The 26,760-nt window shown below is 62.9% G+C and overlaps 1 protein-coding gene and 1 long non-coding RNA gene across 5 annotated transcripts in view; one reads left to right on the top strand and one right to left on the bottom strand.

Moving 5' to 3' along the window:
* Positions 1 to 26,760, bottom strand: part of CDH4 (cadherin 4) — a 508,943-nt gene that overhangs the window by 135,530 nt on the left and 346,653 nt on the right. The window lies entirely within an intron of this gene.
* LOC144298643 (uncharacterized) lies at positions 14,341 to 21,178 on the top strand. The gene is made up of 2 exons (XR_013365595.1): positions 14,341 to 15,020; positions 16,100 to 21,178. It is a non-coding gene; the product is annotated as an uncharacterized LOC144298643 (long non-coding RNA).

Raw genomic sequence — 26,760 nt, 5'->3', positions numbered from 1 at the left:
TCCTCTGCTCCCTGCCTGTGTCCGCCTGCACCGCCGCGCGTGAGTGCACGGCCGCTGTCCTGCGTCCCACCGTGGCCCCCAGGGCCGAGGATGGCGCCGGCAAACAGTCACTACGGAAGGAGGCGAGGCCTCCCCACGATGCCCCCACCTGGAGCTCCGGGCCGTGAGGGGACGGCGGGATGTGGCCCACCCCGGGCGCACCATCTCCCCCAGCCCTGGGGGGGCCGCGGGGTCTGCAGGAGCCGGGCAGGGCGGGACAGAGCATCCCAGGCTGCGAAGGCCAGCAGCCCAGTATTAACATGTTCAGTCAATACTTCCCTTGATGTGCTCGTTTTTGATCTCGTTTCTCCCTTAGTTTTCAGAAAAAATTAAAGTCCCATGAGATTCTAGAAGAAACGCTTCCCTCAATGTTTCACATGAAACCAGCAAATGCGGAGAAGCTCCTGCCCTGATTAAATTCAGGTTGTGCATCTCTCCTGCCTCCAAGCCTGGCTCCGGGGGAAGCGACCCCCCTCCCAGGCCCCGGGCGCCCCACTAGGCGCAGCTGGTGGGCAGCGGCCTCTTTGGTCTGCAGGTGAGGAAATTGAGTCCCAGAAACTCTTAGCACCTTCCTGAAGCTGGTGAGAGCTGGAGGTGGGGTGCTGCAGGCCCCTGATGCCATGCCGAGCTGCCAGGGGGACTCTCCTTTTTTTAAAAAAGATTTTATGAATTTATTTTATTTTTAAAGATTTTACTTATTTATTCCTGAGAGACACAGAGAGAGAGGCAGAGACACAGGCAGAGGGAGAAGCAGGCTCCGTGCAGGGAGCCCGATGCGGGACTTGATCCCAGGACCCCGGGGTCACTGCCTGAGTGGAGGGCAGACGCTCCACCCCTGAGCCCCTCAGGGGCCCCAATTTATTTATTTTAGAAAGAGAGAGTGTGAGCGGAAGGGGCAGAGGGAGAGGGAGAGAACCCCAAGCTGACGCCACACCCAGCACGGAGCCCCACGTGGGGCTCGATCCCACGACCCTGAGATCATGACCTGAGCCCAAACCAAGTTTGGATGCTTAACCGACTGCGCCCCGGCGCCCCAGGGAGACTCTCCTACGTCAGCTCTGTGTGCATCTCCGTCTCGAGAGGGAACCTTGTGCTGCTGTTTGGAGAAAGCAGCCCCGGTGGAACCCGCGCCCGGTCTGAGGCTCGGCGCCCCAGGCCCCGGTGAGGCGGGCAGGCCGTCAGCAGCCCCGGGAGTGGAAGTCGCTCGGTGGGGTAGGTGCTGGCGGGGGGCGCCCCCCAGCTGGGCTCCCCCGAAGGAGGCCGGCCGAGCTGCCTCCGGGTCCGGGGCCGCGACGCGGGGTGGCGGCGCTCCTGCTGCACGCGGCTCCGGGGCTTGCTAATTACTTCCATTAGTTTTAAACAAACTTGACAAGAGACAGGAGTCCTGAGAGACACGAAATCCAATCATTTAAGTACACACAGCGGCGGCCCCGCTGCCTCTGTTCCCTGGGCGCGGCGGCGCAGCCAGCGTGGGGGCCGGGGAGCCGCTCCGTGGGCAGGCCTCGTGCAGTCTGCGTGCCCGAGCACCGGCCCCGGGGCCCCGGGACCCCGACCGCATCGCCAGTGACGGCCGACGCCACTGCACCGTCCGTCCCTGCCTGCGTGTGTGTGCATGGGGGGGGCACTGCGGCCATGCCACGCGGCCCAGGGCCCTCTGGGGTACGGCTTGCACCCAGGTCTGTGCTTGACAAGCTGCCGCCTCTCTGAGCGTCCTGCGCGTCCCCGCTGTGGCCAGGACCAGCCTTGCCCGGCCTGGCGCATACGGGGACAGGCCCCGGGGAGCCACGGCTCTCGGCCAAGGTCCCGCAGGTCATCATTCCGCAAACATCCGTGGTCCGTGGGCGGGACACCTGCCCGGCACCCAGACGGCCTCATGGCTCCAGGAGTCTCCAGAATTTCCCAGGAAGGTCACAAAACCCCAGAATGTCGGGCCCGGAGGCACCGCAGAAACGAGCTACTCCAGCCCCTCGCCGTACAGAGAAGCGAACTGAACTCGCAGGGAGACCATTAATCACGTTCGGGAGCACGTTCATTTATTCGGGTGATTCCACAAGCCCTCCCTGAGCCCCCGAAACCTGCGGGGCCCAGCGTCGTGATGGAAGCCAACCTTCTCCATACGGGCCCTGGGCACTTTTAATATTTAGTTAATTGATGCCCCAAATGCAAAGCGCGCAGCGAGCCAGACTATCACATTTTTCTTAGAATTTCGCGCACGCACAACGTTGGTAGCTGGTGCCAATTTCACGTGTGGAAACTGTCCGTTCCAAGCGCTGGAATGTGGGGCTCGGGCTCCGGCCTCCGGTCAGTTCTGAAATCCGGAGATCGTAACGATTTGATACTCGCCGTGTGCAGCTTCTTTCATTTCTCCAGGATGGAAAACGAACAAAAAACTCGCTTAAAACCTTGTCCCCGCCTTGGCCCGGGCCTTGCTGGCTCGCTGCGGGCTGGCGACAGGCCTGTGCAGCCGTGCCCGTCCGCGGCGCGCGGGGCCACATCCACGTCCCGGGAGGGGACACACGGCAGCCCCCTCGCCGGCCGTGCTCCCCAGTGGGAGGAGCGAGGTGGGCGCCGGCGCGGGGAGCGGAGGGCCAGGGGCGCGGATCCGCGTCCTCACGGCAGCACCTGCCTGACAGTGACGGGGCGCCGGCTGTGTCTCCTCCTGGGAGTTGCGCCGCGGTTATGAAACATGCCTTTTTGTTATTTTTCTTTTTGGGTGAACTGAGAAGGACAAACGAGCCCGAGGTGAGCTCGTAGCTGGGGCCGTGCCCAGGGTGAGTTCGGCAAGGAGTCGGCCGGACTTCCTCCTTCCTCCTCCTTCCAGCCATCCCTCCTCCTTCCTTTCATCCGTCCATCCTTCTTCCTGTTCATCTCCATCCTTCCTTCATCCGTCCCTCCATCCACCCATCCATTCCTCCCTCCATCCACTGTCCCTCCCTCCCTCCATCTACCTGTCCATCCCTCCATCGGTCCATCCCTCTGTCCACCCATCCATCCCTCCACCCGTCCATCCTTCCCCCGTCCACTGTCCATCCCTCCGTCCAGCCTCCCTCCCTCCTTGCATCCGTCCGTCCTCCCTCCCTCCCTCCCTCCCTCCCTCCACACCCTCCTCCCCCCACTCCCTCCCTCCCTCCACGGCCCCTTACCCATCCATCCTACACTCCAGGCACCTTCCAGGTGCTGGGGAGCCGGAGGGGGTCGGGGCAGCCCTGGGCAGCAGGAACTTGGAGTGAAGATCAGGTTGGAGGGAGGTGATGAGCAGGGGCCCTGGGGGCACACCCTGTGCTGAGTGACCTCAGCGATGCCTCTTCTCCCTGATTCTCCACAGTGAGACCCCCCGCAAGGGCCCAAGTCTCAGGGACGAGAGCCCGAGGCTGGAGCTGAAGGGTCAGTGAGGCCGGCCAGGTGGCCACCACTGGTCCTGCTGGGACGGCTTTCACCACGTCTTCCCGCTTAGGGCCCTGCCCCCGGGGCAGCCAGAAGGTCAGCAGCTGGGTGCCCAGGGCTGCTCTCACCCCCGACGGCCTATCCCTTCCCTGTTGGTCGAGCGCTCGGCGTCCACACACGTGGCTCCCGTTGCCTGTAACACCCTTCACCCTTCAGGAGCACGTGCACCTCCTCCGAGGAGCCTTCCAGCATTCATCTCAGCTGAGAACCCCCACCCCCCAGCTCATTTGTCCAGTGGCTTCCCGGGGGCCGGGGGCACAGTGCTGGGCAGCAGCGGCCCCCTCGTCTCGGGCATCTTGAGAGATGCCGGGAGGCGGTGATCATGAACAGCGGATGGCTGTCCGGCGGGTTTCATTACGTGGCCAGGCGTGCTGGCGGTGCTCGTGCGGCCCCTCGGGGGGCTGGGTCACAGGCCTCACGCCCGCTGCCCCCCTGCCTGGAACCTCAGGCCGCCCGGACCCTTGCACGTTCCCCCGCGCTGTTTCCCGGCCTGTGATTTGAACACAAACACGCTGCCCTGCGTGTGTCTCCTCCACGTGGTCCTACGGCCGGACGTCTGCCCACGGCCACAGCCACTCCAGAACCAGCAGTCCTGCTTGCGGGGCGCAGGAGGCCGGGCCGTGGAGACTGCGCATGTCCCCTGCTCACACACTGGGGAGGGGCTGCCCCGTGGGGCTGGTGCCCGGGAGCGGTTAGCCCGAGCGGGGCCGCGCGACGGTGCCTCTGGGGCCAGGACGAGACCTGGGGACCCGGTGCCGCCTCCAGTGTCCTCTGCCATCCTTGTGCTCGGCACGGGTTCCCGAAGCACGGACCAGGGCACGCTCCTCGTGCCGCCGGGGTCGGGGGCCGGGCAGGGTCCACGGCTGCGCTCGCAGGGACCAGGAGAGCCCGCGCCTGGACGGTATGTCACACACCAACACTGTGACCGCATGTGCCTCCAATCCAAAGGCGACCCTTCCAGCGCGGCCTCGAGGTGCCCCAGCCCCGCGCTTAGGGGTTCCGAGCCCCTGCGTGGGCACCGGCGACCCTTCCACCCATTGTCCGCCGCCTGCACCGCCCCACCCCTTCGGTGCCGCCTCCTCTGCAAACCTCAGACCACACGCACGGGCCCCTCCCCGTCCCTTGTCTCCAAACCAGCGGTGGCCGTGACACGGAGCTGCCCTAATTCATTCTACATCGGCTCAGTGCTTCTTCGTGTCTGAGCCTGGCCACCACCGCCCAGTCTCTCCCGTGCAGAGTATGCACGTGCACCTGCCTCCCAGCACCTCGCGGGGGAAGGTGGGGGCGCACTCTCAGGGCTCCACACAGGCTGCCCCGCTTGTCCCCCCTTCCCCGAGGCCCTCGGCTCAGCAGCCCACACCCGTTTCTCCCCACGACGTGTATATACCACGTGCTTGGCTCCACGCTGTGCACGGGGCTGTTCGCTCCTGCCCGGCCCCGCAGCTTGTTGGGGGCGGTCGTTAGTGCTCCCCGAGGCTGGCGCCCTGCCTGCTTCATCGTGGCTCTGACCACGGCCTCCAGTCTGGGCCTCCACGCCTCACTGGGACTCTGGCTCCTACCAGCAGGTGCTTGAGGGCCGCGGGTGGGGGGAGATGCACACGTTCCATTTCCCTTAGTGTTGGGGGCGCCTGGGGGGCTCAGCAGGTGAGCATCTGCCTTGGGCTCAGGGTGTGACCCCAGGGTCCTGGGATCGAGTCTCATGTCGGGCTCCCTGCATGGAGCCTGCTTCTCCCTCTGCCTGTGTCTCTGCCTCTCTCTCTCTCTCTCTGTCTCTCAGGAATAAATAAATAAAAATCTTAAAAAAAAAAAATGTGAGTAGTGGGTGAACTGAGGAGCCCCGAGAAGACGCGGGGGGAACCGAGATGCAGGTGGCTAGGTGGAGGAAGCACACCTGAACAGGCCGCTCCCCGGGGGACTCCCACCCTGCGGCGTTCTGGAAAAGGTGCGGCCGTGGAGACACAGACGACCGGCGGTTGCCGGGGGCTGGGGAGCGAGGGCAGCGGGGGCAGCGGGGCCGGTGCCTGGGAGGCGAAGATGCTCCGGTGACGCTACCACAGTGGGTTCACGTCATGATGCATTTGTCCAAACCCACAGAAAATAACAGCATCAGGAGCGACTCCAACACACACTAGAGGCTTCCGTTAATAATCGTCTCTCAACACCAGCTCGTCGGTGCCAACGGTGGGGGAGTCGTGGGGCGGGGGTGGGCACTCCCTGCACTTTCTGCTCTCTTTCCCCATAAACCTAAAATTGCTTAAAAAAAAATCTATTAAAAAACGGATATTCGTTATCCGTCAGACATTCCTTCTCCAGAGAAAAACACGCAGTTTCAGAAATGTTAAAAATCCCATTTGAAAGCAAAACATTGAAACCTCTCTCGTGCCATTTCATTTATGGCAGGGAGCGTAAAACCCGCTTCTCCCTCTGGGTGTCTTCCTAATGAACCGACGCCACGCTCCAGCCGTCACCGGCTTCGTCTCTCCCAGGACATCCTTCGCGTCCAAGAACAATCAGCCAAAGTGGCGACTCACGTGTGCCCTCGTCTGAGTGGCCTGTGTCTTCCTTCCGGCACGTGCCCTCCCCTCCCTCCCACGGCCCCCGGAGACTCTTGCTGACCTTACTCAGTATTTACGGGGCCGCGTGGCAGGTGGAGGCACCTGCCGGGAGGCGCGTGTGCGGCCCCCACCTGGGGCCCCAAGCGTGAGACCAGTCTGGGAACGGCCCCGGGCTCACGCACGGACCGCGAAGTCTCTGGGCTCTGGTGCTAATTAACGGTGCTTCGCTCGAGAAGACAAAGGTGCAGGTGTGTTGGAGACGCAGCGATGGGGCGGCGGGGAAGGACTCGGGGTCCAAGGAGGGCTGCTGAGGGCACGTTCTTTCCCGAGCGGCAGTCCTACCCGCCTCGGTAGCGAACCGCGTGGATGCCCCTCGGCACGGAGCGCGCAGACTCGGAACCGGGTGACAAACCGGGTGAAACCCGCCCTCGCACGCTGGCAGGGGCGCAAGGAGGACCCGATGGGCACGTCCCGCCTGCTGGGGACGCCCCAGGCAGCTCCCCGAGGACGCTGTCCTCCGCGGCCTTGACTGCGGCTGTCCCCACGCTGGAAAGGTGGCCGCGGAGGGACGTGCTTCCCCAGGAAGCTGAAGAAACGGAGAGGTTCACTGAGCCCCGAGGTCCACGGCCCGCGAGGGGCAGGGCGGGTGCTGACGGGGCTCCCGGCCTTGCTGCCTCCCGGACCCCCAGGCCTGTGCCACCAGGAGCACCCCCTTCCCTGCCACTCCCTACACAAGTGTGGTTGTCCCTGGGGACAGAGCGGGCCGGGGGGGGGGTGGCTGCCGGGGTTCCAGGCTGTAGCTCATTCTATCCTGCCCTCTTCCTGTGTCTTGCTGTGACGAGCTCCCGCGTGAAAACCACCCCGGGCGTCCATCCACAGCAGACGGTCACAGCCACCACGCAGCACACTTGCGAGCGCAAAGCTCCCCGGCTCTCCCGTGATGCTGCTGAGGAAGAGACAAAGGACCAGCTCGGGGTCCTTCCCGGCCGGCCAAGGGGAGGAGGGGGGCGTGAGCTCAGAGCACACCCCCTTCTCCTGGAAGCAGCATCCAGAGGCCCCCTGCATGCCCCATGGTGCAGGCCCAGCACGGAGGCCGTCGGGAAGAGTGACCGTTTGTATTTGGGGCCGTGCGAGCTCACACGTCCCTGGCCAGCCTGTGACGGACCAGAGGACGTCATTGTGACCATAGCGGCAGCTTCTGCATACAGAGTTCGTACACCTGCCAGGAAACGTGCCAGGCTCAGCGCCCAGACCATCCCCCTCGCCCAGTGGCTACGCAGCCACGGCTGTCACCCCGCACACAGAGGGGCCCACGGGGAGACAGACTCCGGTCGGTATCTGCCTTCAGGACGGTCAGCTGAGCAGCGTCTCCGACACCCGTTCCCAGGGCTTTGCGGTGCAGGTGACACAGCCCAGGCAGGGCTTGCCAGACGGCTCGCCCTGATGATGGACGGCTCCCCCCGACAATGGACACCTCATCCCCTGACGATGGGCGGCTTGCCCTGATGCTGGAAGGCTCCCCCCTGACAATGGACAGCTCATCTCCTGATGATGGACGGCTCCCCCCGATGACGGACAGCTCGTCCCCTGATGATGGACGGCTCCCCCCGGACGATGGAAGGCTCTCCCTGATGACGGATGGCTCGCCCCCACGGTGGACAGCTTGCCCCCTGATGGTGGACAGCTTGTCCCTCCACGATGGACAACTCTCTCCGGATAATGGACCACTCAGCCCCCACGATGGACGACCCACTGCCCCCACAATGGACAGCTCATCCTCCTACGACAGACGACTCTCCCCCCAGGATGGACGGCTTGCTCCCCGACAATGAATGGCTCACCCCCCAGGACAGACGGCTCATCTCCTCCCCACCCATGGACGGCTCGCCTGGGACACAGGGAGCGGGTGGCCGGGCCCACACGGCCTGCGGCTGGGGGCCTCGGTGGGTGTCTGTGTCATGGCGTCCCTTGGGCAGAGCCTGTGGTGGGTGCAGCAGCTGCAGCGAGGGCTCAGGGGAGCCAGGCCCGGGGGTGCCCCCCGCAGCCCAGGAAGCAGGACTGGCTATTTTTAGAGCCGCCTGCCTCCCTCTCATCAGCGTCTTCTTGTCAGGACCAAGCTAATGAGGTCGCTCGTGATTAAGGCCCAGGAGAGACATGGCTCTTGCCTGTCCCCAGGGTCACCTCTCCACCCTGCGCCCCCGTCCCCCCCACCAGGTCCTCTGTGGGGGGAGCCACCAGAGGGGGCAGTTCTCGCCCCCACAGAGGACCTGGCCTCCACACCTGCTCATGACTTTACTCCATGTCGCCCCAAGGACAGGGTGGGGCTGTTTGGCAGCGTCCCTGCTGGGGACACTCACCCGCTCTAGTTCCTTCCCAGTTCCCAGTGAGCTGTTGCAGACACTGAGGACCACATGGGTTTTGGGGCCCCGGGGAGGTCTGGGAAGGCGGTCCCCGCCGACCGGCCCAGAGGGAGCCCTGCTCTGACGGTGGGATCCGCGGCCTGCTGCGACCCCGTCCTCCTGGAGCCTGCGGAGGCCTGTGACCACCAAGGCCCCTCATGGGCTCAGCATCCCGTGGGGGAAGGAGCAAAGCCATGGACGCGTCCGCCCGTCCATCCACCATGTCCCTCCACCTACTGACTGGCCTGGCTTGCCCTCCCCTGCTACCTCCTTGGGGAGCCTCTGTTCCCCAGAGTGGGCAACGCCAAGGGCCGGCAGTCACGGTGCCGCGTCCCAGTGGAGGGGACAGGAGACGGGGACGTTGCGGGACGGCGTGGGGGCCTCTCGGAGCTACGGAGAAGAGCAAGGCCGATGGGGCTTGGTGGGGCAGGGACGGTCAGGGGGGCTCTGGGACTCCGTGATCAGGAGCGGGCTCCTGGCTGTGAGCACGGGGCGGTGGCAGGGGTCGCTCGCGCGGGCACACCCCTAGGGAGCGGCGTGTTCACATGTGCACGCACGAGCTCCCCGCCAGCCCCCACGGCCTGCACAGACGGGGCCCCTCCTGAGCCGGGCGTCTGCAGGGGCGGACGGCACAGACGGGAGCAGCACCCCTCCCTGGGTCGTCGGCGCCCCAGAGGTGCTAACAAATGTTTCCTTCGGGGCCTCCTAACACTGAACCAGCAACTGTTTAAGTTAAAGACACACAAATAAACAAAAACATGCTTTACCCTCCGCCCTTGACTGGAGACGGACACACGAGGGGGGAGCCTCGACCCGGAACCCTCAGGGGGGTTCCAGCTTGCACTGGCTACCAGGCCCCGCGGCGTGGGTCGAGCCCACCTGCTCCGTGACGGGAGGGACGCCCAGGACTGCGTCAGGGCCACCGCTGCGGCTCAGGAAGACGGTGCGGGGCTGCAGGTGGACGAGCGCCTCCGGTGGGCACCCCGGGGCCGGGAGCCTGAGGACGGCTGCCAGGGCCTGTGAGCTCACAAGTCCTGTCTCCCGGGTTCGGAGGGAGCCTTGGCGGGGCCTGGGCAGGACGAGGGTGTCTGGGCGTCTGTGGGGCTGTGTGGCTCGGACGCATGAGGTGCACACCTGGTGGCGCTGGGATGGGCCCACCCGCCTGGCGCCGGCGGCCCCCTCACCTGGCACCTCCTCAGCTTTGGTCTGCTGGGGATGAACCTACACCTGGCCCCGAACCTGAGCCGTAAATACACCCGGGCCGCCTGCCAGCCGTGCCTCTACAGTAAACAAGAAGGACCTGGGAAAGGCAAGCACGCCCCCTCTCTCCATCACACCGACAGCCCGGACCCGGTCTCTGGGTCTCACGTCACCGGGCCCGTGGGTGTCTGGGGATCCCCCTCCCCGCCCCGAGGTGAGCAGGCCCTTGTGTGCACCAAGGGTAGAAGCTGCTGGTGTCTGGGGTCCGCCCTCAACGCCCCTGCTCCCCGGGGCTGGGCCGGGCGCCGGCCAGGTGCGGAGGTGCTCGCGGGAGCCCGAGGGCAGGGCAGGGCAGGGGCCGACACGCTCAGCAGCCGGGCAGGTATGTGCAGGTCGCGTGCGGCCTGTTGGGGGCTTCGTGGTGCTAGCAGAGCTTGGGGGGGCGGGAAGGGCCCGATGGAGCAGGAGCCTGGCCGGGGAGCCGCAGCCAGTCCAACCGCGCTGGGACAGTCCCCTAGAGACCGCGTCCCCTTGCCCCGGCCCACATGGAGCTCTGCCCCGGGGTGTCACTGCGTGTCTCTGAGCTCCTTCCAGGATGGGCCTCTGACCGCACTTCGGGCTTCGGGAGTGACGGGGACTTGGGGACACACTTCCCAGACTCACGACGGGGAAGGCTCCGTGCTGAGCAGTGCCTTCTCTTCCAGCACAGACAGAAGCGGTCCTTTGGCAGCATCCTCCCCCCTTCCCCCCACCCCCAGGGACGCCAAGGCCTCGCACATCTGCTGGGCGGGTCCCCGTCCACACCCTGTTCCCCAAGAGCCTGAAGGACGTGGGCTCCTTTTATTTAAAAAAAATTTTTCCTTAATGCGATCCACCGCCCCCACTGTGGGGCTGGAACCCACAACCTCGGGATCGAGAGTGTCGTGTTCTACCGACCGAGCCGGGCGGGCGTCCTGGCCACGCAGTCGTCATGCGTCGCGTCACTGTCCGAGGAATGTCTGAGGAACGTGGGCCCAAGCCGAGCGGGGGGCGGCGGGGGGATGTGGTTTCAGGTCGCGAACGTGGTCACTCTGTGTCCGTCTGGGGCATTCCCAGGGCGGTGAGAGCAGGGCCGGGCCCGGGGAGTCCTGGAAGGCCCGGCGACCCGTGTACCTCATGCATGTTGGTGATTCAGGGCAGGTCCTCAGCACGAGGCTCGGGTTCGCCGAAGTGACAGATGGTTCCCGAATCCCACGACACGGGGCCGAGGGAGCCCTCACTGGCCGTTTGGCCCCTCTTGGGAGGGACGGACAGACTTCCTCTGCCCCCGCCGCGCTGCCACAGCACGTCTCGCCGTCAGCCCTCACCGCAAAGTCGTGAGGAAGCGAGCCCTGCCGTGTGTCCCGAGGACGGAGGGTGACCCCGTGCCACCAGTATCTACTGTGGGCCCAGCAAGGTGCACGAGGGCTGCTCGTGTGACCGTCGGCTCTGCTTGTTGTTCCCACCACGACCCGGAGAAGCATCGCTGCGCCCCCGGAACTAGGATTTCCTCGCTAGCGTAAGTACGACGGCGCTTGGAGACCTTAACACCCAAAGCAAGTCCTGCATCTGCGGAAACAATTGCCTCCAAGACCCGCTGCTGGTGCATCCGGGGTGGGGGGCACACGGGGCCGCGGGGGGCCCTGCAAAGGCTCTCCAGGCTCCCGAAGGCACGGGCTGCGCGGGTTCCCACTTCCTACCCCGAGCGGCGGAGCGATGCTCTTGCAGGGTCACCCACGCCGCCACACGCCCCGCTTCCCCGCCGTGACCGCCCCTCGCCGGGGGAGAGCGTGCTGCAGGCTCCTGCCCGTCTCGGCCACGCTTTGGTGATTCTGCCCCGGCAGGAGAGACAGCCAGCGGACAAAGCCAACGTGGAGGCAGCGGATCCTGGCCTCCCTCGGTCCTCGACCCGATGCCCCGGCCTCATCCGCGTCCCCTCACGGAGAAACGCAGCAGTCCAAGACCTCGCCCCTGAAGGGAGCCCCGCGCGGAGCCCCGTGCACGTGAGCTGTTTATCCCAAGGCAATTACAAGTTCGACACAAAATCTTGATAAAGAATCTTTTTTTTTTCTTTTTTAATATACCGGTGAAGAAGCTCCGGCAGATGCATAAAAGTCATGTGACATTTTACTCCTGGGTGTAAATTAAAATTTGCAGAAAGGTCAATGAAGCAGGAATGATTTTTTTTTTTTTCAGATAATTTAGACATGAGAACTGAGGATGCTGGAGGCAGGGGGTGAGCCCCAGGATCACCCACGCCCGCTCCAGCTTTTGCCCTGCAGAGGCCTGGCCTGCCCACCTGGCCAACCTCACCTGGTCCGTGCCCAGGGGGCCTCGCTCCTGCTGGGTGCACATTCCAAGATGGTGAAAGAGGGTTCCCGCATGTTCCCTGGAGAGAAGAGACATCCGCCAGAGAAGGCAGCCTTCGGACCAGACTCCTTTGGCTGCTGGGAGATCCGTGCCGAGTCCGTCCGTCTCGCTGAGTCCCTACAATGGTGACGAGCACCTACAACGTGCACCAAGGTGCCAAAGCACGCCGTGTGCCGCCTTGCCAAGAGCTAAAGTCTGGGAGCCGGCGGGGTGAGCTGTGTGGCCTTGGAGAGCCTGCAAACGTCTCTGAGCACCTTATCTGACCCACGCGGCCCGAGCCCGCGGCCCACAGTCAGATTCCCGGGCCCGCCGCAGTGAGGGAGTTGCCAAGCTAACGGCCGCTCTCGGAGATCAAGCTCTGCCTGCAAGGGTGTTTGCCACAATTAAATGAGACACCGCAGGAGCACAAGCCCTGCACGAGGCCTGGCATTCAGAGGCCGAGGGGCGAACCCCCTGCCCGGCCTGCAGGCAGTGGGGAGCAGAGGGGCGCACCTTCCCGCCCCCTCGGACCGCCCTGGCCGGAGCCCACAGAACACACGACTCTCCCAATAAGAAGATGCAGAGTGGCCGTGGGGAGGTTTAAGCTCTGCAAGTGAGCACAGGGCAACGTCTTATCACCCTCGTTCCTTTAACGAAAGCAAGGTGCTTCCCCGCCAGCCGCGACTTTATCTCAGCAGTCAGGGCTGCAAAGTGTAACTTAATTTAAAAAACAATTACGAGTGAAACACGCGCTCCCAGGAATCACCCGTTCTTCAGAAGGAAAGAACAAAGGCGTCCACGGAAAGCCACAGGCCCTTCTCGTCTCACAGCATCAGCGCCGTGTTCGCGCACACTTGGGGGACGCGAGTCCTGACTCCCCGGCACCTGCCCGCCGCCCCTCTTCTGGGCGGGATGGAGGGGGCGGCTCTGAGGGTGCGCGCGCCCTCGACACAGCTCTGCATCCTGCACTCGTAACTCTCAAGGCTTTGTGATTTAAAGCAGCAATTACACGGAGGAACAAGATAAAGACTGGGAGAAATTATCTCTTTGGGGTCGGGAGGGAAGGAAGCGAGGGAAGGTTAATGCTTTGGTGAAATATTTCCACAGTTATGTCACGCAACCATTTTGCAATATCCCTAATGTTTTCGCACATTACGTGCTCTTCCGGGCGGAGGGGGGGGGACAGCTTGTGTTTTTGAAAGCAGGGAATGAAAACCTCCCGGGGAAGAAATGTGTGGGAAATATCAGAAAGGGAGACAGAACGTAAAGACTGCTAACTCTGGGAAACGAACTAGGGGTGGTAGAAGGGGAGGAGGGCGGGGGGTGGGAGTGAATGGGTGACGGGCACTGGGTGTTATTCTGTATGTTAGTAAATTGAACACCAATAAAAAAAAAAAAAAAAAAAAATGAAAACCTCCCGGGCCTCCGTGGCTGCTGCTACCTTGTCCGACCCCGAGGCTGGGCTACCCGGCTACCTGGCTCGGACGTGCTCCCGTACGTGTAGCCATGGCTCGGTGTGCTGGGTCTTGCCCCGTGTTGGCCACGAACAAAAACTGCCCACGCAGAAGTCTCTGAATAGAGCTGCGGAAGCTCATGGCAATGCGCTGCTCTCAGAGGCAAAGCCCTTTGGCTGCAGGTAACGTGAAGAAGTTGGATGCAGTTTTGATCCCCTGCCTCTGCCTGTGCTCTGCCCGGCCCACCGAGGCAGGAGGGCCCCCTCCACGCTGGGCGTCCCGCATGGCCGCTGTGTGCACGGTTTATGTGCTTCAGGGCAGCCGGGGGCCCCCATCCCCGGGGCGGCTGTGGCTGCACCCACTAACCACCGCCCTGGGGATAGAGACGGAGTCTGTCTTCGACCTTGCACTGTGGATCACCGAGTCTGAGAGCGAGTGGCTGCCAGGAGCCCCAGCATTCACGGGGCGACGTCCGCCAGGGCCAGGGTGCATGTCAGCGTGCAGGGAGGGGCAGCAGGGGTGGCACGTGGACGGACTGCTTGGCACCGCCACTCTTCACATGAATGTGAACGTTCTGCAAGGGTCCCCGGGGCGCTGGCTGTGCCCCCCGAGGTGTGGCGGCTGGGGTGGGGAGTCCCAGCGCACAGACCAGGATCCGGGGTGAGGCAGCCGGGGTGCCGCCCTCAATGTGGGGTCTGGGTGGGGTGGAGATGCTCCTCTGGCTACCCCTGGGGTGACCCCAGTCGTGACCTCTGGCACCCAGAGGGCAGGAGCTGTTTCTGTGGCTCTGCCTTGTAGGAAAGACCAGGACAGGAGCGTGGCCCCAGAGAAGGGGACACACATAGGGTTTGGGGAAGGTGCAGGCCGGCGCCTCCACAGAGCCTGGCGCACAGTCCTTCTCCCCTGAGCCCCCAGCAGGACTTGGTGATTCTTCACCAACACTTGGCTCAGGGCAGGAACACCCTCCTGCTCCTTGGCAGCAGGGTGGCCCCAGCTCATCAAACCCGCAAACGTCTGGAGGCAGAGACACAGGCCTGCGCTGAGCTCATTCAAAGCATCTTTCCTGTGCGTGTGCATATTTTGTGCATTTGCCCAGAGAGCGTAAAGACTGGGTTCCTCCGAAACGTCGGGGTGAGTAAAGGGGTCCAGGGCTGGCTTGGAGGAAAACAACCCTGTTCCACTGCCCCTGGCGGCACGGAAGCTTCTGGAGCCTCCCTTGGCCTTAATCGCCCAGTCTCACGCCGCAGGGCATCCCTGGTGGGTCAGGAACGGTTCTGTGATTTGTTTCCATTAGTTCAGGAACATGAAAAAATGTGATTCCTGCCCACTCAAGGAGGAGCTCCGGCCACTGCAGAGGCTCCCGTGGCCGGCGGCCTGGGCCCAGCACAGCCTGGACGCGAGGAGCCCTTCGGTCATGGGGCCACCTCCTCCTTCACGTCCCGTCTCACTTCCCCCCGCTGCTGCCCCTCTGGCTGCCCAGACCCGCGCCGTGCTCATGGGCTGTCCCCGCGAGAGGCCACGGGACTGTTCTCTGCACACGCGGGTGCTGACGCAGGCTGCAGGTGAGGAGGGGCGCGGGGAGAAGGGATGAGGAGTAGGGGTGGGGTAGCTTCCTAACGCGGATGAGAACAGACACCCCACCTACTACCTGGGCCGCCAGCCTGCCCGCCGCCAGGCCCGCTCTGGACGCTGCCGCCCTGCCCGGCCTGCATGGGCTCCCAGCACCCTCTCCCGGCACCCGCTGCACCTCTGAGCCGCTCGCTGCCCTCCCTCCGTGGCCAGGCAGGCACCCTTCCCCCTCCTGCTGCCTCCCGGGCTCCAGGCTGACCCTCACTCCCCAGGGCCCAGGGTCCTTCTCCAACCCCAAGGCTGGACCCCGCTGCCCACTGCCCTGGAGGGCTCCCTCACTAGGACCGAGGCTTTGCACCCCACCTGGCCTCATCAGCAGCCTCATCAGCCTCTCCCAGCCTCCCCGGCCGCCATACACTTGAAGCCCCCCGTCCCTGCCCCCTGCACCCCTTCCACAGCTCTGCAGCGTCAGCCTGCATCTGGCCATTGGCCCCCCATCCTCCTGTGCAGCCCCTCACGGATGGGTAAGTCTGTGTGGCCCCAGCCTCCCCGTTGCTCATCTTGGGGTGTAACTATCCTTCCTGGGCGTCCAGGACGTTGGCACAGACTGGGCCCCAGGTGCCATGGCTGGCTGCCCCTCTGCCTGCCTCCCTGGGTGTTGCTTCTGCAGAGACTCCTCTCCTGACACCCTGTCCCCACCCTCCCTGCCGCACCTCCCTGAATGTCCGGGTCCAGCACGCACTGGCCTACACAAGCGTGCAGGAGGGTGGCTTGTCTCCCTCTGCGTGGGCAGGGTGACAGCCCCTCACAGAGGCCCAGGCCCACCCCCACCTTCCCTGGCAAAAGGGGCTTTGCAGACGCGATTCAGAGAGGGGTCTGGAGATGGGGTTCTGGACTGGCTGGGTGGCCGCAGCTGCAATCAAAGGGTCCTACAAGACAGAGGCAGGAGGTCAGAGCTGGAGCTTGGCCAGGGCGGGGGGGTGGGGGCAGGTCAGACGCAGGTGAGCAGGTGGACTGTAAGGTGACACATTTCCATTTTTTAAGCCACTGAGTTTGTGGTTCTTTGTTACAGCGGCCCTGGGACGCCCCCTCCCTGGCAGGCGGGCCTGCCACCCCAGTCCCCTGCATCCCAGACCCTAGAACAGAGCCGGGTGTGGAGGTGGCACGCAGTGAGTGTTTGCTGAGTGAGCGAATGAGCGTGACCCACAGGAGCTGACCTCGCCGACGGCGCTGCGTCCGCGTCCGTCCATGAACGAGGCTCTGCACCCGCGCTGGCTCCGCACGGAGCCCTGCCCGTCCTCGCCGGGCCCGCCAGCCCCTCCTCTGGCTGCCACCTTAGCAGCCCGAGAGCCCCAGAGGCGGGGGTGGTGCAGCGCAGTTGGCAACGTCCCTCCCGCTCATCGATTTGCATTGCTTTAATTACAAATTGCATAAATACACACCCGAGGCTTGCCAGGAGGGGGCTCCGCCGCAGGAGAGATGACTCACAAGCAGTGTGAAGCCAGAGGGTCTGTCCTGCTCCAGACTGTGCTGCGGCGCATCCCCCGGGACCTTCCGTGGGAGCCAAGTGCCCTCGTAGGACCGGGCGCCCTGACAGCCCAGCAGCCCCGACGCCTGCAGCATGCCGGGGCTCCGAGAGGTGAGCTGACGCGTCTGAGATGCACAGCCAGCTGGCAGCAGAGAGACAGTTCTGGCTCCCAGTTTCTCTGGAAAGTTCTCTGCTCGGTTACCGTCAGTCGGGGCTGGGGGAAATCGGGGAGGCGGGGGAGCTGGCCGAGCGGCTCTGGGGGCTGCAGCCCGGCCTCCCGGACGCCGCGTCCCCCAGGCCCCCCAGGCAGCCTGCAGACGGGTGAGACCTGCCCCCTCCGCCACCGTCTCGGGTTCTGAACTCGCTGCTGGTGGCAAACTTTCCACTAAATACCCAGATGGTCCTCCCCGATCCCGTTCATGAAAATCTCTCACACGGCTACAAAAACAGACGTGATCATCTGTTTTCCAACATTTTGGAAAAAATCTACAGAGGTGTAAGGTGCTACACAAATGAGAATGATTAGCTTGCGCCATCTGTGAAGGGAGGAAAAAGCAGAAGCGCCCTCCCCGCCCGCTGTGCCCGCTATTTCTGGCTCCGGGGAGAGGGAGCGCTGCCTTGCGGGTCCCGGGAGGAGCACCGCCCGTGTCGTCTCAGTCTGCGGCGCCCTGTGCTCTCGTTTACCCAAGAGATGCACAGCCGCCCTGCCACCTTCCGGAAGAGGCCCTGCTGGCCTGGCCAGCGTCACACATTTGCTCATGCCCTCCTGGACACAGGGGCAGGTGCTCTCTGGCCGCATGACTCGGGCCGCCGGCCGGCCGCGTGATCTGGTGCAGGTGGGGGGAGGTGGGTACCGGGGCCCTGGGGTTCTCTGTTAGCTCCACGCGCTCCCTGACCGCCAGGCAGGTGCAGTCCTGGTAGTGGGGTCAGCCCGGCTGGCCTGTCCCACGGAGCCTGCGTTCAGCCAGAGGGCAGGCCCTGGGCGAGGGACCCACCTGAGCATCCAGTCCATCTGCTGGAAGACCAGCATTCTGCTTTTTAATCAACTCTCCATCACACACTGATGCTTTCATAAAATATAAAGAGTTACCAGGAAAAGATTGCAGGCAAGACGTTGGTGCAAGTTTCCAAACGCTCACGCTCGATGTCTGCGTGTACCTGGCCCTGGTCTGTAACAAACGGTCCAGTCAGGGTCCGACCGTGATCCCGCTCTGAGAAGAGCCCACAGCAAAGGCAGCATGCCCCATGTGAGGGCCGGGAGGACAGAGTCACGCCGCCGGGGGCAAGAACAGGGTGCCCTCGGCCAGGGGATCCTAGGGGGTGGCTTCCTGAAGGAGGCAACATTTCAACGAGACCCAAAGGATGGGAAAGGGTGGGCTGCAAACACCCAAGGCAGTAGCTCCAGGCAGACGAGAGTCTGCAAATGTTGTGCAAGGCAGGGGTACCCAGGTGAGGAGCTGTGAGGCTGTGAGTGCCCAGGGTGCCAGGTAGGGAGACTGGCCCCCTGACTGTTGCAGGGCTCTGGGCACTGCTGTCACCCTGGTGGGGGATGATGGTGGCTTCAGCCCAGGCCGGGGCACAGGGGACAGGGCAGTGGCATTCCAACGTGCTGAGGAGGCCGAGAGGGCTGAGCTTACAGCAGCCTGAGAGCGGGAAAGGGATGCCTGGGTCAGCGGAGTGTTTGGCATGTCTGGTTTGGGATGAAGATTGACACCCTTGAACAGTGATACAAAAATCTTCAACAACATATCAGCAATAAAATCTGACAACGTACAAAAAAACGTAGGCCGTGATGACTAAGTGGGTTTCATCCAGCTGCAGTGGCTGGTTCCACATCTGAAAATCAATTACAGTAATTCCATCAACGGGCTGGAAAGGGAAGTCACAGGGTCCCATCGACTGACGCAGAAGGAGCAGTTGGCAAAATCCGACGCCCATTCACGATAAGAAAACTCTCAGTAAGCTGGGAATAGGGGTTATAGCCTCAACCCGATCAAGGCGACCCACGGAAACCCCACAGTCCACATCACACTTCCTGGTGAGAAACTTGAACATTCTCACTAAGATCAGGAGCAAGGCAGGGATGTCCCCTCTCCGCGCTGCTTTTCAACAACACAGGCAAAGTCCTCGCTGATGTGATAAGGCAAGAAAATGAAGCCAAAGATGTGCTGCTCGGGACGGAAGAAGTAAGATTGTCTTCGCAAAACTGGGACAAGTGATTACAGCAACGTTGCAGGAAACAAGGTTAATACACAAAGAGCTTATTGCTTTCCTGTACGCCAGCAGGGGATGAGCGGAAATTAAATGAGAAACGGTACCATTCCCTTTAGCACCTCCCCAAAACGAAACACTTAAGTATAAATCCAGCAAAATGTACATGAGATCTGTATGAGGAAAACCCCCAAACTCTGATGAACTAAGTCACAGAAGAACGGAATAAAGGGAGGGATAGTCCATGTTCATGGATAGGAAGACTCGATCTTGTCAAGATATCAGCTCTTCCCAACTTGATCTACAGATTCACCACAGTCCCTGTAAAAATCCCAGGAAGCTATTCTGTGGGGACACACAACCTGATTCTAACGTTTACGTGGAGAGGAGGCAAAAGAGCCGGCGTAGCCACCAGGGTGATGAAGAACCGTCAGCGGACTGGCACTACCTGATTTTAGACTTGCTAGACAGCTACCGTGATCTAGATGGAGCGGACTGGCTCCCCGGGCAGCACAGAGTGCAAACCCCACTGTCCGCCCCCCAGGCCAGGTCCCTTCATCCAGAACCTGGGCCCTTCACAAATCCTGCCTGGGTGTCCTCTTGCCTAATGTCCGGGATCACCACAGTGGGGGTAAACACAGCAAGCGTGTCCCTGAGCTCAGATCAGGGTGTGCACAGGGCCTTCTGGCGTTGGGGCTGAGGCGTTAGGGTGAGGGCACGGATGGGACCCTCAGAGGAGGCACGAGAGTGAAAGAGAATCTCCTACCTGCTGGTCCCCAGGACCATGATGGCAGACACATCTCTGGTGGTGCTCGTCCAATCCCACCGACCCACCGGGGCAGCCAACCCTGAGACGACGGCAGTCCTTGTGGACACTCCTCCCACATGGAATAGGGCTGACCCCTTAGCCACGAGAGATATAGCAGAAACGAACACATGTGATCTCCAAGGCTGGGCCATAAGCACGTGGGGCTTCCACCTTGCTTTCTCTCTGGTGGCTCGGTCTGGGGAACGGCTACCATGCTGTGGGGTCACCTTAGCAGCCCTGTAGAGAGTCTACCTGGTAGGATGCTGAGGGCTCGTGCCAGCGGCGTGCCAGCCAGCCATGCCGAAGCAGATCCCTGAGCTCCCCCAAGCCCCTGGGGACCGGCCTGGCTGCAGCCACACGAGGGGCCCTGAGCCAGAACCACCTCACTAAGCTGCTCTCAAGAGCCGTGGAGTCGTGCAGGGATCCGTTCCGTGTTCGGGGAGCCACCACGTTTGGGGGGGATTTGTTACTTTGGTTAGGGCGGCACCGCACTACGTCGTGGGCACTTCTCATGAGAAGGAAAGCCGGCTGGCTGAGAAGGGGCTGTGTCAGGCTCTGAGTAGGAAAGGGTAAGAGCCGGCCCCTCCACGTGCCTGAGAACGAAGCTTCCGCTCTCCTCTGAGATGATGGAAACACTCGGTGCGGGGACCTCCCCTCCCCCTCTCCCAGACAGCACGCCTCTTGCCTCTGGTCACCATCCCCACGGCACGCAGCAGGCTGAGACGCGTCCACAGAACCGCACGATGAGATGGCCTGAGAGCGCCGGGGGGTCTCGTCCAAGAAAGGCAGCACCTGCCAGTCGAGGCCGGGGGGCAACCAGCCTCCCACATGGTTCCCGGCCGTCCCAGAGCCATGGCCACGCGGTACCTTCCGGGCTTCTCCCTTGAAAGCACTTCTGTTTAAATAGTTTTCCATCCATGTTTTGGGAAAGTTGCCAGAGCTGGGTCGGCGGGGTGCGGGGGGTGTTGTGGATGCCACCGTGAGAGCTGGCTGGGGCCCCGGGGACAGACCTAGCTACTCTGACCCTCAGGGGAAAACGGAGGGTGTCCCCAAGGACCAGCCAAAGACAAGTCCATCCATGCACGCCAGGCAGGCTCATCCCTTTCCCTGGCCTCCCCCTGTCCCAGGACCCCTACGACCGAGGCCAACGCCTGGCCTGACGTTAGGGTCTCCTGCAGCCTGGCTCCGTTCTGGACGCCCACGGGGCTCCTTCATGGACCGCCTCCTGCAGGCAGGCCTCTGGGCATTCCATAACGCAGTGCCCCGTCTCACTCACCGAGGGTCCCGTGTTCCCATCTCAACACCAGCGTAGCCACTGTCCTACTGAACTGTCTGGAAGCTTACGGTGGTGACCAGACCCTGTGATTTAAAGTAATGACATGATTTCAGGTGTAATCCTCTGAAAACACCTTCTCCCGGGGGGATAACACAACCCCCCTATCAACCACTAGCGTCCTAGTGAGAATCAGTTCTGCTGATAAATGAAATCGTCATCGCGATGCGTCCCTCCTGGGCACAAGCACGGCGTTCCAGACAAGGTTAGGACCTTCTATTACACACACATCTCATTTTAACTGAAATAAAGATCTGCCTTTTTTTCTCCAGCTTTCTGTGGACTTAGAATTCCATGAATAACTCCTGGCTCTCCCGTGCTAAAGGACTAGGGCAGGGAGCACACGGGCTCCTCCACTCCTGGTGTGGGCCTGGCCGTCAGGGGCGTCTCTGCAGACGTGGACGGAAGCATGGAGCCACGGAGGAGTGCGCTGGGCACGGCTGGTGTGTCCCTGTGGTTTCCTCGGGGCGGCTGGCGGACCTGAAGGCGGTGAGGATGTTCTGGGAAAGAGGAGTTGGCGGAGGAGAGCAGTGCACAGGGGGCTCAGAGCAGTGGAGGGGAGGGTGTGCATAGGGCAGAGGCTGGGGCCTCGGGGCTGGGTGCCGCTGAGGACAGCCCAGACCCGTGTCCCGGGAGCCACACCCATCACCACAGAGGGATCCAGCCCCTGCGGCACCCCGTGCCCTGCAACTCCTCCAGCTCTCAGGAACTGAGGGGCTGAGCCCCAGACCCTCCAGGGTGCTCGCAGATGGAGCAGCGGGAGCAGGTGCCGTCAGGGAAGACCTCGGCTTTTCCAAGGGAGCTGCCAGAGAGGGAGAAGGTCCTCGTGTTCTGGGAGGGAGTCAAGGGGGCGGGAGCGGGCTGGGGGTCCCGGCGGTCTGGGAGCTGGGAGGCCACAAGGGTCCCCGAGGGCAGCCTGGGGGTCTCTGGGCGTCGGGGGCTCTGAGCAGCTCGGGCTGCCTCCTCCGAGCCTTATCTGCAGTCCGAGCCCACGGCCTTCAAAGTAGAGGCAGGTGACGCTTGTGGTCCTTTCCTGCGGCAGAGGCCCCTCGGCGCCGGGATGTGCACCCGTGGGGGCGGGAGAAACACGGCCGCAGAGCTGGACACGGAGGGTGTGGGCTCGGCCTGGGCTCCGGCACCTTCTGGGGGCACCTTGGTGCCTGGCGGGAGCCTCCTGAGCTGAGGTTGCTGTGGAGCAAGGGGAGGCTGTGGGCGGCAGTGGGTGCGAAGAAGGCTCCGTAGACGCGACCGGAATGTGGGCCCTTATTTCTGGATCCCTCTGCCTCCTGGGGTGGGGGCGGGAGCTCACAGCCTGGCTGCCTCCACGGGCAGGCGCGTCCCAGGGAGCACGGACGCTCCGCCTGGCCCCGCGGGTCCCCGCAGCCCCTCCAGGCAGCCGCTCAGAGACGGGGCTGCCTTCTGCAAAGCCCCAGCGCAGCAGCCCCGCAGCTGGACCCACCCCGCCCTGTCTGCTTCGGGGGTCGCAGCTCCTCCCAGCGCCCAGCTCCGGGAACCCAGAAGATGCCACTGGCCCTTGCTTCATGTTCGCCCTTTCACGGGCTACCTTTCCACACAGGCTGCTGTGAGTGACACTTCCGCCTGGGCCTGTCTTTCTGTCCGTCCCTCCTCCCCTGGACTCTGTTTGCGGCCGCACGTGGCTCCTGAAACCTTCCCCTTTGTCGTATCTATAAAAACTCTCCACATGCGTTAAGGGAAGTGGATCTCTCCACTCTCTGCCAACTGTCAGGGCTCCCGGTGCAGTGCCCGGGCGGCTGGGTAGGGTGTCTGGGCCCCTGGTGATCCCCCTGGGCCGCGATCCCCGCGTGGGCCCCCGTGGCGTTGGCCTGCCTGCCTGCCTCCTTCAAGAGCGGCCTGTCCAGCTCCCTGAGACGGGGCCCGGGGCCCCCACGAGGAGCTGGGGGGCAGGGGGTGGGCCTCCCTCCCTCCCCATCGCCCCCGTGCGAGCCGGTGTGGGGCGCTCGCTCTCTGCCTGAGTGGAGAGGGACTGACTCTCAGATGTCGGTGGGGGTGGCGGCGCCTTTAAGGGGAGGAAGCGACAGGTTTACAGGGAGCTCTGAGCTCTGCACATCACGTCTGGGGACACTTGACACAATGGGGGTATTTGATTTGGCCGTCAGTGATGCGATTTTTCATTGTTGACACATATGTGTGCAGAAGAGCCCAGCCAACCCCTCGCAAACGGAGCCTTGGGGCCATTCTGCAGGCTTCTGCCTAATTTAGAACTCCAGCGAAGCGTCTGCCACCAGAGAGGAGCAGATGCCAGGGCGAGCCTGGTCGGGGCGGACGGCCAGGCGACACTCTTCATCCTCCTGACCCGCGGGCTTGGAGCAAGCCCAGGAGGTATCTCCCGATGGAGGGTCTCTCTGAAGCGGCAGGAAGAGGTCACGGCTGTGGCTTCCGTGAGTGGCCACCGGCCATGGGCACCGCGACCGGGAGAGATGGTGCCGGGATGTCCTGAGTGCCATGCTCCCTGCCATGCCGCGGGGGCAGCCCAGGGGCACCTGGGAACCAACCCGCAAAAGCCGGAGCTCAAGGGCTGAGTGTTCACACTGCGGGTCCCCCCATACTGGCCATGACCCACCGTGTCCCCGCTGGCCTCCCGGGGCCCTGAGTGACATTCTGCTCCTCCCAGGTAATTCGTAACAACAGCACAACTCGAGGATCTGCGAGGGGTGCGGGCGCCTTCCCGAGGATGGGAGCACACATTTCCCTGAGGCCCTTCCCAAAGCTCGCCAGCAAGTGCGGTTTGGGGGAGCTGGTCGGCTGCTGCAGGGGCCCATGCACTCCAGGTGGCCCGGCTGCAGGCAAGGCGAAGGGGATGCCGGGGCGGCGACCTGAGCGCAGGAGCCGCAGGAGCCGCAGGTGTGTAAGGGAGGCTGTGAGACCCTGGGCACGTGTGGGCTCAGCTGTTTGCTCGACGGTCTTCCGGGTCAGTCTTTTGCAGAATTTGCTACAGAGGCTCAGTCTGGATCCGAGTTCTCCCCCGGGGGTGACGTTGGCCCCCCGGGGACAGGTGGCACCGTCGGGAGATGTCTTCAGGTGCCACAACGGGGGAGAAGAGCTCCTCACCGGCATCTGGCGGGCAGAGGCCAGGGTGCTGACTGTCCGTCAATGCCCAGGCCCGGCCCTCACCACCAACAGCCGACTGGCCCGCCCTGGCAACGTGCCGAGACGCAGAGAGACCCCAGTCTAGGCTGCAGATATTAGCTACTGGGAAATTTCACATTTACAAAAATGCAGATTTTCAGCTTATCAGGAAAATTCAGAAGACCCGGTGACATGCAGCCCTCTGTACGGCGCCGTCAGCCGTGAGATGTGATCACCTCCACTCGGAGGGTCGCGTTCCCTCCACTCATGGCCGTGGGGCTGCCCCTCCTGCCTGCCTCTTGGCTTGACCTCACGTGCCCTGACACGGAGGCTGCTGGGCGCCACGTGCCGCCGGCCGGCGTCCAGGTGGCTGTGCCTGAGAGCAAGCTGCTGTCCTCTCGGAGGGTGCACGGGCGAGGCATCCGGGAAAGCTGGCCCTGCCCTGGAAGGAAGGCAGGCAGGCGTCCCCACATTGCTGGTGGACTCGGGGTCCCTTTATTCCAAACCCCTCCCGGAGTGAGGACCGTGCCCCACAGAGGTTCCTGTTGAAAAGGAGACGGGGACCCCGTCGAGTTAATATCCTTCCCGGTGCCTGTGGAGACCCGAGCAGCAAGGTGCCCACACAGGGAGAACCAGGGGCTCCGGGACACACTTCTGACGCCACAGAAATTATTTCCACCCACTGACTCCTGATCCCAGCGGCTTCCGAGGGGGGAGCTAAGAGGCCTCACCGCATGGTTTTGCAGGAGCCTGGAGGTCGGGCCCGGACACAGCCTGTCTCCCCACTTGTGCCGGAGACCGGGCCTCCCCAGCTCACGGGCTTGGCTGCCTGCCTGGCCACTTGCAGAGGCAGCGAGTCCGTCCTCCTGTCCCCACTCCCGCCCCGCCCCGCCCCGCTCCTGCTCTTCAACCTTTTCACTTTATTGGAAAAGTTTAATTGGGAGTTCTGAAAGGTCACAATTAATATTTCCAAATGAAAAATACAAGGTAAAGAGCTCTGAGTAAATACTGTTTAAGCCCAGAGCCGACCCAGTGTGCTTAAAATGAAAACAAAGAGGACAAGATCAGGGGAAGGGAGGCCAACTGGGACACAGCCTGGCACGAGCGAAGACGGTCCCCCCACCCCGGGGCCTAGAGGAGCGCCATGTAGGGCCCACAGGGGACACATGCACACTCTCGAGGTAGACCAGGTGGCTGCATGCAGATGCCTGCTGGGCCCTTCGCAGGTTCATGGAGACACGGGGAGGAGGTGGCCCGGGGAAGGGACCCACAGAGAGGGCACAGGGGCTTTGATTCCCACGCCCTCACCTCGCTCCTACCCCACCAACTCGTGGGTGTGGACCGATGACACCGTTTCAGGACTAGGCTGGACGTCTGCAAGGTCACAGCTGGCCCCCTGGGCCCGCAGCTCCTCCCTCTGGAATTCCCCACCATGGACCCCTCAGATAGCAACCCCATCCGTGCACGTCGTCGTGCCCACTGCTCTGCAACACTGCAGTCACCTCCCACGCGGCCGACGCTCTTCTGTTGACTGACTCCTCAAACCAGGAAGGAACCAGGTGTCAGGGTCCCCCCGCCCCGTGCAGAGAGCAGCGCCTGCATGAAGGAGGGGCTCACACCCACTCAGAGAAGGTGAAGACGGATGGCCAAGGGCTCACGTGCCAAGCCTGCTCAGGGGGCCCAGCTTTGATGATCGACTCGGCCTCTGCGGTATTTATGGCACCCAAGGGGCCCGGGAGTTCGGCGAGCCCTTGCACCACTTGACTGCAAATCCAGCAGAGGGCATGACCTCTGAGTGTTCACGCTCCACCCTCAAACACGGCTCGGCCCACGGGACCAGGACCGTGACAAATACATGTTGGCCGAGGAAAATGCTGAACATCCTCCACGTGAGACACGCGCACCCGCTTTCCCAGCCAGCGCACACCCATGGGACCCTCCTCACGCGGCACGTAGGCTGTCGGGCACGCAGGCCCTGTGTGCTTTGTAGTAAAGTGACAGGTGTAGATGAAGAGATCTGCATTTCTATCAAATGAAAACAGGAGATTAGCTGCAAAGTCCTGCAAATCGCTTTGCAGAACCCAACCTGGTAAACTAGCCCTACACACGCTGTGCCTCTTCTTCCGTGGGCGGCACTGCCCACCACGGGGTTTCCAGGGCACCCGGGAACCCAAAGCTCAAACACAAGGTCGTTGTGATTTGAAGATGCATATTCAGAGAAACAAAAAGCCAAAAAGCGTGTATTCCTAACAGCCATTCTGCTTTGCTTTGACTCCGACGGCCCTGAATCAAGGTCACGATCAATTCTGTGGACACTGGAGCAATTAGCTGCACACTGAAGTGCTGCAAGGATTTGCAACAACGCACAAAATGCAAACAAGGCACTCTCACCAGAATTAGCTACTTTGGCTGCGCAGGGGAGGGTGGTCCTCGCTTTCCTTCCACAAAACAAGTGCCTGTGGGTTTTGTCTGGAACATTCCCGGTGGGCAGAGCGACCCACGTGCACCGTTCCTGCCCTGCTGAACCCCGCCCGCACCTGCCTTGCAAACAGCTCCCACCCTGGGCGGCGATTCCGCAGAGAATGGTGATAACAGGCCATCGTTGCATGGTTCCCAAGAACACCTATGTTCCCACGAGAGGGTCCCACGAGAGGGCCGTGGGGTTTTATGGGGGGCAGCCGAGCATCACCACCTGCTCCTCGGCACACTCTCCGACCAACGACGCTGACGGAGCTGGCGGGACGG

The sequence above is a fragment of the Canis aureus genome, chromosome 26 (assembly GCF_053574225.1).
Source record: "Canis aureus isolate CA01 chromosome 26, VMU_Caureus_v.1.0, whole genome shotgun sequence".
NCBI lineage: Eukaryota > Metazoa > Chordata > Mammalia > Carnivora > Canidae > Canis > Canis aureus.
Note: the sequence above shows the minus strand (reverse complement) of the source record. Positions and strands in the feature narration are given on the sequence as shown.